We start from the raw sequence: 11,452 nt of genomic DNA on the forward strand, positions 1-11,452 counted from the left end.
ACCGCCTCCCCTTGACAAGGAACAAGCAGACACCTGAATGGTTTCAATGCCATTTTTATTCAACCCACTGGATTCATTGATTCACCGATTTTAAGGCCATCTATGGCTGATGCCCTGCATAACTGAAGCAGGAAAATTACACCTAGATCCCCCCCCGACACACACACACACCCGTATAGAGCCCGACATCCTATGATGAACTCATCTCCCCAAAGGCACCCCTAAATCCCAAGGGGTGCAGCTGGGGCGGATTCTCCAGGAACTTGCAGAGTGAGGGCAAATCAGGACAGCTGTTTCACCAGGAGCAGCCCGGCCAACGTCGGAAAGAACGCCAGGGCATGAACAGCAGGGTAACAGCCTTTGCTGGTAGCCTGAATGCAGTTGGCTTTGGTCAGTGTATACACGCCCTGGTAATAGTAGAAGCTGCCATTGATTTTCAGCTCACAGGCGCTCTGTGTGGTGCAGCCTTTCAAGACCAATGTGGTGTTGATGGTATTGACTGTAGATGGAAACAAACAGGAGATAAGAATCCAGAATGGCCTGGCCTTTTCCATCTCGTCCCCTCCCCAGCAGCCTGGGCCACAGAGCTTTGCCAGTAGCCCATTCTGGGGGGTCGGTTTCCAGCCTAACAAATCGTTGAAAACACTCAGTTTTGAGTAGACCCAGAATGGACGGTTTTCGGAAAAATGGAAGCGGTGACACAAGTTAATTACATTTGGGGTTGAAAGGGAATGTTTCATGGGAGGGTTTTTTTGAGGGGCTCTTAATGCTTTTTCAAAATATAAAAACTGACAGAAAACGGTATTTTGAATGGGAACTTTTTGTTTTTTTCCGGCAAAAACAAATTGGCAAATTTGACACAAATTCTCAAAATGCTTCAGTCGGCCCGAATCGGCTCTCATCGGCCAGGGAATTCTGGGTTTCACCAGCCCAGGCAGCTGGGAATTCCTGCCAGAAAGAGCTCAGGTCAGTTCCCCAGCCAGACTGCATGTTTTGGAGGAATTACCAAGCCTCCCAGCGAAGTCGATGCAACGATCTTCAGAGCCCAGGCAGGGGACGTTCACATTGTCCTTGCACTGGTCGGCATTCAGCGCATCACAGGCCATGCACTGCAGCCCATTCTTGGCTGAACTTCTCAGTGGCAGTGGGAACAATCGGAGAAAGAACCACGGGTCAGAATTTCAGGACACAAAGAGGCTCAGGATGGAGAATCAACTGAACTATCCATCCACACGGCTAGAAGTCTCAGTCAGGATCTCAGCATCTCTCCTCTCCATTCCCATACCAGCCGGCTCTCTGGCTTTGACCAGTGCAACCTGGCCCCGTTCAAATGCTGCTGCTAAAGTTCTCCAAGCCGGCCGCTTGGACCGTGTCACCCATTTCTTTGCGTCAATCCCTTTTTTCCATCGCATCAAACATAAGCCAAATGTCCCACTGGAAAATCTTTTTTTCTCCTGGAAATTCCTAAATGAACATTTTCAATTTGCTGCCACCTGATTTTCATTCTGGTTTTCAAAAGCTTTTCAGCTCTCGGGGCCAGGAGACCAGGGTTTTTGCCAGCAAATGTAACAGACAGAATGAAATCTGTGTTTTCGGATGGTTTTTCCCTGTAACGTTTCCAAACGTCTCCAGTTTTGGGAACAGGTGCAGAGCAGTTAAAGGAATAAAAATGAAACGAAGCGCCTCCGGCACGTCGTAACTTTGTTAGCACTGACGACATCTGGAAGCGTTACAGACAGAAAAAAGGAGAAGACTGGAAATAGCTCAAACGAACCTTGGGGTTTATTTAGTTACAAAATGCCAGAGGAAGAGGAAGAGGAAGAAGAGGGGCTTGGATGTGGGAGACCCAGGTTCAAAATATGGTGGCGGGGGGGGGGGGGAACCAAGATTGACTTTTTAAATTTCAGGTAATGACTGAAAATATTTTGGATTAAACTCAAGCTGAAACCAAATTTGTTCCGATTTTTCAGAGCTGCCACTGAACCAGAAAAGAAAAACCCACCACCCCCACAACCCCAGACCTGTAACAAAGTTACGACGTGCCGGAGGTGCTTCATTTCATTTTTATTCCTTTAACTGCTCTGCACCTGTTCCCAAAACTGGAGACGTTTGGAAACGTTACAGGGAAAAACCATCCGAAAGCTGAAAAGCTTTTGAAAACCAGAATGAAAATCAGGTGGCAGCAAATTGAAAATGTTCATTTAGGAATTTCCAGGAGAAAAAAAGATTTTCCAGTGGGACATTTGGCTTATGTTTGATACGATGGAAAAAAGGGATTGACGCAAAGAAATGGGTGACACGGTCCAAGCGGCCGGCTTGGAGAACTTTAGCAGCAGCAGTCTCTCTTCATTGTGGCAGGAGATGAAATGTGGCCAGTTTGAGGTTTTATAAAAACAACATTTCACACGCGCAAAAATATAAAGCTCCTTTTTTAATCCTGCGAAACAGAAAGAGTTTTGAAATTTCAGACGTTCGCAGGCACATTGTTTTCCCACCTGTCGACCAGCTGCGCCTGGTACCTACCGGTCACGGTTATATTGTGGAGGCAGCTTCCGGCTGGAAAACACACAGAGATGGTCCCCACTTGTTTGTCGGGCCCAACGGACAGGCTGATGAAGTTTACACGGCAGGTAGCGCTGTTCTCCCTGCAAGCTGTGACGGTCGCGTTGTCCTTTCCTATGTGCAGGGGGAAACGACAACAAAACCAGCCTGTGTGCGCACACACACACACACACACATGCCCCCCCACCTCCTCTGTCCACACTCTCAACACAACCCACCCACTCAGAACACACACCTTTCCTCACACAACCTTCCCCCACTGCACAAGCCCTCCACAACACACACACACACAAACTTTCCCCCCACAACCCTCTCACACTCCACAACCCCTCCATCCACACACCTGACACAACCCACCCACACACTCAGAACACACCCACACACCTTCCTCCCCACAACCCCCACACATACACCCCACAATCCCTTCATCCACACATCTAACAAAACTCACACACACACTCGCACCTTCCCCACACAACCCTCCCCCACCCACAAGCCCCTGCCCCACAACAAACCCCACCACACACAGTACCCACATACACAACCCTCCCCCAACCATGCACAGCCCCCCATAATACCCACACACTCACCCCACAACCTCCCCAATACACACAACTACCCCCACACCCTACACAACCCACCACCCCCACAACCCCAGACCTGACATAATCCCCCCACAATACACAGGCCCCCACCCACAACAACCCCCACCCCTCAACATGCACCCCACAACTCACAATCCACACACCCTACGCAACCAACCTTCAACATCCACACACCCAACTCTCCCCCATAGCACCCCCACACACACACCACACTGCCCATACCAGAAACAACCCCCTCCCACCACACACACACATCCAACCTCCCCCACACAGCCCATACCAGACACAACCCTCTCCCACTGCACACACGCACCTCACACACGTGCACAAACCCTCCCACACCTCAAGAATAGCCCTGACCCATCTCATTTATTTCTCGCCCTAATGGAAGCAACCCATATTTTGGCTAATCCGCTCAGGATAAGAGAGGTAAGAGCATCGTGGGCTGGCTCGAAAGTTAGGCAGGTTTGCAGGAGGGAAAGGGGAGTGCCAGGCCCCTCTCTCTCGCCTGAGAAGACTGAGAAGACATCCGATGAAGTGAGCTGTAGCTCACGAAAGCTCATGCTCAAATAAATTGGTTAGTCTCTAAGGTGCCACAAGTCCTCCTGTTCTTGTTTCCAGAGTGAGGATCCAGGGCTCTTGATTGCAGTTCTTCACACTGGTAGGACAATTTGCCTGGGACTCAGAGACTGTGCAAACTGAACATGGATCTGTGGGAAGAAACACCAGGGGTCCAGGGTTAATTCTGGTGGAAAAATCCCACCCTTCTTCTCTTGTTTCCCTAAGGGTTTATCCTCACTGGGGAATTTACAAGTGTCACTAATCTGGATTAATTGAACCAGATTAAGCCCCAGTGTAGACACCCTCAATAAATTCAGTTTAGCTAACTTTACGATGCAGGTGAATTAAACTGTAATACAGCCACTTTTAATCTGCATTAACCAAAAGTATGAATTTAAACTGGATTGGTTAAAGTCCTCTGCCCACACTTTCTGTTGGGATTAAAGTGGCCTTCATTTGGTTTAATTTAATTCACTTTGGAGGTAAATTAAGAAACTGAATTAAGGCCATTTATATATCAAATTAGAGGGATTTAATCCAGTTTAAAAATCACACCTTTGGTTAATTTGGATTAATTTTCCAGCATGTCAGCCTGTAGGCAAGGCCTTTGATGGGAGAATGATCAGAGCGAACTTGATAGAGGGTTACAGAGCAGTGGCTGAAGGGTAGGTGGCATGGCCGGTCAGTCGGAGCCTAAGCAGTTTACACAAAGGCCATTTGCACAATGTAAAGGAGCCATAAAATAGGTATGAGTTACTGGGGCCAATAGGGTGACACTGGGGTAAATCAGGAGTGACTCCAATTTAGCCAATGGCGTGACACTGGGGTAAATCAGGAGTGACTCCAATTTATCCAATCAGGTAACACTGGAGTAAATCAGGACTGACTCCGCTGGAGCCAGTGGTTGAAAAGGACAATTGTGTTAAACGCGTGGCTCGTAGACTCACCTTGGCCATTAGCTGCAGCTAGGAGCACGGCCAGGAGGCTGAGCACAAGGGAGCCCTGCATGGTGACTGGGAGAGAGTGGGGCCGGGCTTGGAGCCCGACTGGACTCTTGTTTGCCTCGGATGCATCGAATTCTGCAGCCACCGCATGCATGGGCTGGGGGGGAATAACACAGGAAGGGCAGAGCTCCAGTTTTCCATGCCCTGGGGGGCTGTAGGATTTACTAGAGAAGCTGCCCCTCTCCTGCCCAGTCTAAGCTTGCAACTTGACGGCAATGAACTAAAATGGCATCTCTAGCCCTGGTAACCAGCCCTAAAGGAAGTTGAGTCTGCAGCAGGGAGACAGGAGCTAACAGCACCAAAACCTCTTGCTGGAAGGTGGCACCATAACACGACTTTACTGCTTCGAATCCAGAACACTCACCCTCAAGAGCTGAAAGCAGAGGGAGACGAAGCAGGCTGCTCGCTAAGGTACAGCGAGCTAATTCACCCCACCTGACTCTAGGCCAGCTCTCCGCACACCGCCTCCGGGCACACAGGCTGCCCTGCAGAGCCCCCAGCCTGCCACAGGACAGGAAAGCCCTGTCCCGGTGGAAAGCAAATTGCTGGGAATTGTAACACCGTTTTCAATACAGCCCAGCAGACGCCAGCTTGGCGAGGTGCAAGAGGCCCCATGTGTGTGTGTATTGGGGTGCACAGGCCCTGGGGTGTCCCAACCGCTATGGGGAACTGGGCTCAAAGGTGATGTCGGCCCTGTGGGGGGCGGGGGTCCAGTTCTGGTCGATGGATGTGTGCTGGCTATGAGCCAGCTAGTGCACTATAGATAGCAGCGACACACACTCACACACACACACAACTTCCACACACACCTCCCATACACAACCCCCCCACCCACACAACCCCCCCGCAACCTCCCCCCCACACCCCTCCCATACACAACCCACACACAGAAACCCTCTGCTGCGACCCCCCTCCCACACACAACCCCCACCCATCTACACAACCCCCCCACAACTCCCTACCCACACACCCCTCCCACACACAACCCCCACACACACAGACAGACTCCCCGTGACCCCCCCACTCCCACTCTTCCTACACACAACCCCCACACAGCCCCCCGCAATTCCCCACCCAGACACCCCTCCCACACACAACCCCCCACAACTCCCTACCCACACACCCCTCCCACACACAACCCCCCCCACACAGACAGCCTCTCCTGTGACCCCCCCCACTCCCACTCTTCCTACACACAACCCCCACAGAACCCCACACAACTCCCTACCCACACACCCCTCCCACACACAACCCCCCACACACAGACAACCTCCCCGTGACCCCCCCACTCCCACTCTTCCTACACACAACCCCCACACAGCCCCCCACAACTCCCCACCCAGACACCCCACTCACCCACAGCCCCACACACAGCCATCCTCCCCACACACAACCTCCTCACACACTCCCCCACACACCTCCCCATGCCTCACCCCACACGACCCTCACACACTTGCCGCACATCTGCTCCCGCCCCACAACCCTCCCTAACACAACCCACCCCCACACCCCTTCCGCCCACCCCCCAGCCGTGCATGTGGCCACACTGCTGTCCACAGCTCAGCAGAGCCAGCGCAGGTCCCTCTCCCCGGGCTGGGCCTGACCCCTCCCAGCTACAGTGTGGACGAACCCTGAAGGATTAACAGGGGCAGACCGGTGGCCCTCCCACAGCTGGGGCGAGAAAAGGCTGCAGGGCCAGAGGAGGGGGGCACCCATTGGGAAGACAGAGGAACCCCTGGGGACAGAGTCCTTGGGCCTCCAGAGGCAGAGAGTGAGTGGGAATCACAGAAGCAGCCTGCAAGGTTGTGCCCCAGCACCCTTCTCTGCGGTCTGGTCAGGCTTTGAGGGACGTCTTGTTCTCCCCTCCTCACCCCCATCCTGTCATCAGTAGGGTCCAGAGTCAACACACTGAAGCCAGCGTCTCTCAGCGCTTCACTAAGGTTCCTGGTCCTGACTCACTCAAGTAGATTCCACCCCAAAAGGGGAGAGAATATTAAAGAGCCAGGTGGAATCCTAGCAAAGAACTACCAGACACGGGGCTAAATGGTCACTGGCCGAACAAAGGGGAAATTGAGGCAGCCTCAACTGCAGGGGGCGCCAGCAGCTAAAAACAACTGCAGACAGCAGGTGTACTCTGAACCCTACTGATAGCTACATTGCTCATGATTTCAAAGCTGAAACAGGAGCCTCCAGCCAAATGGGCCCTTTGAATTGCCCTGGTAGTAGAAAATAGCTTTGGATTATCTGGAAACAGCCCCTTTTAGTTCAGCTGAGAATGCGGACCCCATATTTTCCTCCTGAAAACTCTCTGGGAATAAAGGACGAGCCAAACCCAGGGTAACTTTCTCAAAGTGCCTGTAGGTGGAAATTTTAAAGCGCTGAACTGAATTAGGCTCCTAATTCCCGTTGAAACCAAGGGAATTAGGTGCTTTCTGAGACTCCACTAGGATCCTAAGACTTTAAATCTGACTCCTATTTGTGTGATGAGACAGAGAAAACTGAAACTGTCAGTTTCTTCTTATTGCGTCCTCTCTTATCTGCCAGATAATGGGACAAGAGAGAACTGCAGTTTTGCCCAGTCTGGCAAATCCCATGAATGAAACCTCGCTGCCTTAGCCGAAGATTTGGCTTGACAATGGGGATTTTGCTCACTGGAATTTCTCCAGGATAAAACATCTCCGGTCAGAATATTTTCCCACCATCTGGTGATAACATTTTTTCCTCACGTGGAAATTTGAAAAAAGTAAGAAAGCGTGGGGGGGAGAATACGGGGGGGGATCGACCTTTCCCCACTTCTTGTCTGGTTTACCCAGTTAGAAAACAGCAGCAATGTGTGAAAGTTTGAGTTATTTTTCCCCCACTTTCTCAGCCCTTTTGTAACCAGAAAAAAAACAAAACCGAAGTGTTACTTTGGCTCATTTAAAGAGAAAGTTAAACAGGAGACAAAGCAGCGGGGCCGAGTGGACAGACCCCTGCGCTACGCTTCAGAGGACCAATGAACTACTCATCAGGCTGCTGCTTGCAAACCCCTGCCCCATCGTGCCTCAGTTTACCCATCTATAAAACAGGGGTGATGATACTGACTCTGAGAGCTAGGGGCTGTGATTAGGATTATTTTAAACCAGACAGCTACTTTCTCTCTTGTTTTAGTTTTTGAAAACTTTCCCCACTCCACTTTTCCAGAGGAAAACTTTTTTAAAAAATGAACAGAGGGTGGGCATTTTCCGACCATTTCCACAGGAACAATTTCTGGATCCCGCCTGAGATCCAGGGGGTGTCCCTGTCATGCCAGGTGCCCCACAGACCCTGCCCGAGACACAAAGGGTGTTCCCATTTTGCCATGCGTGCCTGGGCCCCGCCCGAAATCGAGGGTGGTGGGTTCCCCATCCTGCCAGCACCACCTGGGCCCCACCCAAGAACAAGAGACGCTCACTGTCATACTGGGCAATACATAGACCTCAAGTGAGATTTACAATTGAATTTAAATTACATCTTAACCCTTTTATCAGCAGCAGAGCTGGTCAGAAATGAGAAGGAAAAAACCCCAATAAGATCCGGGTGCTTTTCATGTTTCAGAAATCTTCTCCCTGCGCTAGTTTTGGATTTCTTCACCGGCCTCTTTCGAGAGAATTCTTTTGTGTCCCCCCGGCTCTCAATCAAAATCGCCTCACGGGCGTTTTCCCTTTTCGCAATGGTTCACACACGCAGTTTGCCCCCCTCTGATTGGCATGGACGGAGTTATTTACTGGAAAGAGAAACCGCATTTCCAAATTCGGAGGGAAGTCGTGCCAAACTGGGGGGGCTCTGGGACGGAAAAGGAGAAAATTTACTCCCCATTCAAAAAGCCCGCACGGTTTGGTTGAAAAAACGTCAACGCGGATGCGAAACTTTTCTCCATTGGGTTGAAAAACTTCGCTCGGCTCCTAGGTCCCAATTTAGGACAATACTTCTGCATGTGAATTTGGGTCTCGTGGGAGAGGAGAGGGCGGTGGGCCAGGGACAGCTCTTACCTGCAGCCTCCCAGGTCTGGGGCTGGCGAGGATGGGGAAGCAGGTTCTCTTGCTGAGCAAACTGGACACCTCCTCTCTATAGAGGTTTCAGAGTAACAGCCGTGTTAGTCTGCATTCGCAAAAAGAAAAGGAGGACTGGTGGCACCTTGGAGACTAACCCATTTATTTGAGCATAAGCTTTCATGAGCTACAGCTCACTCAAATAAATGGGTTAGTCTCCAAGGTGCCACACGTCCTCCTGTTCTTTCTATAGAGGGAGGAAGCAGCACTGATGGCTCCTGGTAAGGGCCCAGGTGGCAGCAAGCTGCAAATTATCTCACTGGGCTGTGCTCAGATTAACCCTTTGCTAGCCCGCGGGACCGATCCAATGTTATCACTTGTTTCGCTCTCAGTTCTCTGTGCTTCCTACAGTCACCGATCTCCACCCTTGTCTCTGTTAAAGCGACTGGGCTCCTCTGAGGATATTTAATCTCTGACGGCACGTTTCTTAAACGCTGCTATCATAGGACGTTCCCCAGGCCCGGGTTCACCCCCACCCCAGAGGTGGCTGCATTTCAGTGCTATCCTTGCCCAGAGGGATCTCAGGTCCCTTGACACGTGAGAGAGAAAGAAACGTACTAGAGTAGTACCTAGAGATCAGGGACCTGGTGTGCCAGGTGCTGCACAGACTTGTCGACACAGTCCTGCCCTGAAGATCTATCTATCTATCTATCTATCTATCTATCTATCTATCTATCTATCTATCTAGATAGATAGATAGATAGATAGATAGATAGATAGATAGATGAGGGCCAGGGAGCAGTGGGAGATGCTAGAGGGGAAATATATAAACTCAAGGCTAATTAAGGCGTGGTTCCCTGTAGACTAAGCAAGGTGGCTGCAGGTTAATTGGAGCACCTGCAGTCAATTAAGGCCCTGTTAGGAACCTAATAAAACCCCCTGTGCCAGGCAGATGGAGGGGAAGGAGAGAGGACTGGAGCTTGGAGGTGTGTTGAGAGATTTGGAAGACCTGAGAACTGGAGTCAGGGAGACCCTGCCCAGCAGGACAGGGAGACTCCCTCCCCACCAGCATCTAAGGACCGAGGGTAACCCCACCTAAGGGGGACGAGGGTAAGAAACTCACAGGGGTTGAGAGGGGCTGGGACTCAGAGTGAGGAGCAAACCCAGACCCACTTCCCTCCTCTACCACCTTCCCAGGCTAGTAGCAGGGCCCTCAGCACCCACGAGCAGGGGCAAAGGGGGGCATCTTAGCTCCCTGCCAAGAAAAGCGCAGGACCCACCAGACTAACATCGGCCACCTTGCCATGATAGATAGATAGAGGGGGTGGGTGGGGATAGATAACTAGATACATTAGATGGGGGTGTGGGGAATATGAATGGGAGAACAAGTGGATGTTTCTACTCCCTAAGCCTCAGTGTCCCTCTGTCATCCTCCGATCTCTGAGTTCCTCCTCCCCCCAGGCTGGTTTCTTCAGACTCCTAACATAAGAGTGACCATATTGGGTCAGAGCAAAGGTCCATCCAGCCCAGTGTCCTGTCTACCGACAGTGGCCAATGCCAGGTGCCCCAGAGGGAGTGACCCTAACAGGTAATGATCAGTGATCTCTCTCCTGCCATCCATCTCCACCCTCTGATGAACAGAGGCTAGGGACACCATTCCTTACCCAACCTTAACCACCATGAAGTTATTCAGTTCTCTTTTAAGCCCTGTTATAGTCCTAGCCTTCACAACCTCCTCAGGCAAGGAGTTCCACAGGTTGACTGTGTGAAGAAGAACTTCCTTTTATTTGTTTTAAACCTGCTGCCCATTTATTTCATTTGGTGGCCCCTAGTTCTAATATGAGAACAAGTAAATCACTTTCCCTTATTCACTTTCTCCACATCACTCATGATTTTATAGACCTCTATCCTATCCCCCCTTAGTCTCCTCTTTTCCAAGCTGAAAAGTCCTAGCCTCTTTAATCTCTCCTCCTACGGGACCCCTTCCAAACCCCGAATCATTTTAGTTGCCCTTCTCTGAACCTTTTCTAATGACAGTGTATCTTTTCTGAGATGAGGGGACCACATCTGTACGCAGTATTCAAGATGTGGGCGTACCATGGATTTATATAAGGGCAATAAGATTTTCTCTGTCTTATTCTCTATCCCTTTTTTAATGCTTTTTCGACTGCCGCCGCACACTGCGTGGACGTCTTCAGAGAACTCTCCACGAAGATGCCAAGATCTTTCTCCTGATTGCTTGTAGCTAAATTAGCCCCCATCATATTGGATGTATATTTGGGGTTATTTTTTCCAATGTGCATTACTTTACATTTAGCCACATTAAATTTCATTTCCCATTTTGTTGCCCAATCACTTAGTTTGGTGAGATCTTTTTGAAGTTCTTCACAGTCTGCTTTGGTCTTAACTATCCTGAGCAATTTAGTATCATCTGCAAACTTTCCCACCTCGCTGTTTCCCCCTTTCTCCAGATCATTTATGAATAAGTTGAATAGGATTGGTCCCAGGACTGACCCTTGGGGAACACCATTAGTTACCCCTCTCCATTCTGAAAGTTTACCATTTACTCCTACCCTTTGTTCCCTGTCTTTTAACCAGTTCTCAATCCATGAAAGAATTTCCCTCTTACCCCTTGACAACTTAATTCACATTAAGAGCCTTTGGGGAGGGACCTTGCCAAAGGCTTTCTGGAAATCTAAGTACACTATAT

This window comes from Lepidochelys olivacea (assembly GCF_965140295.1).
Source record: "Lepidochelys olivacea isolate rLepOli2 genome assembly, chromosome: 24".
Taxonomy (NCBI): Eukaryota; Metazoa; Chordata; order Testudines; family Cheloniidae; genus Lepidochelys; species Lepidochelys olivacea.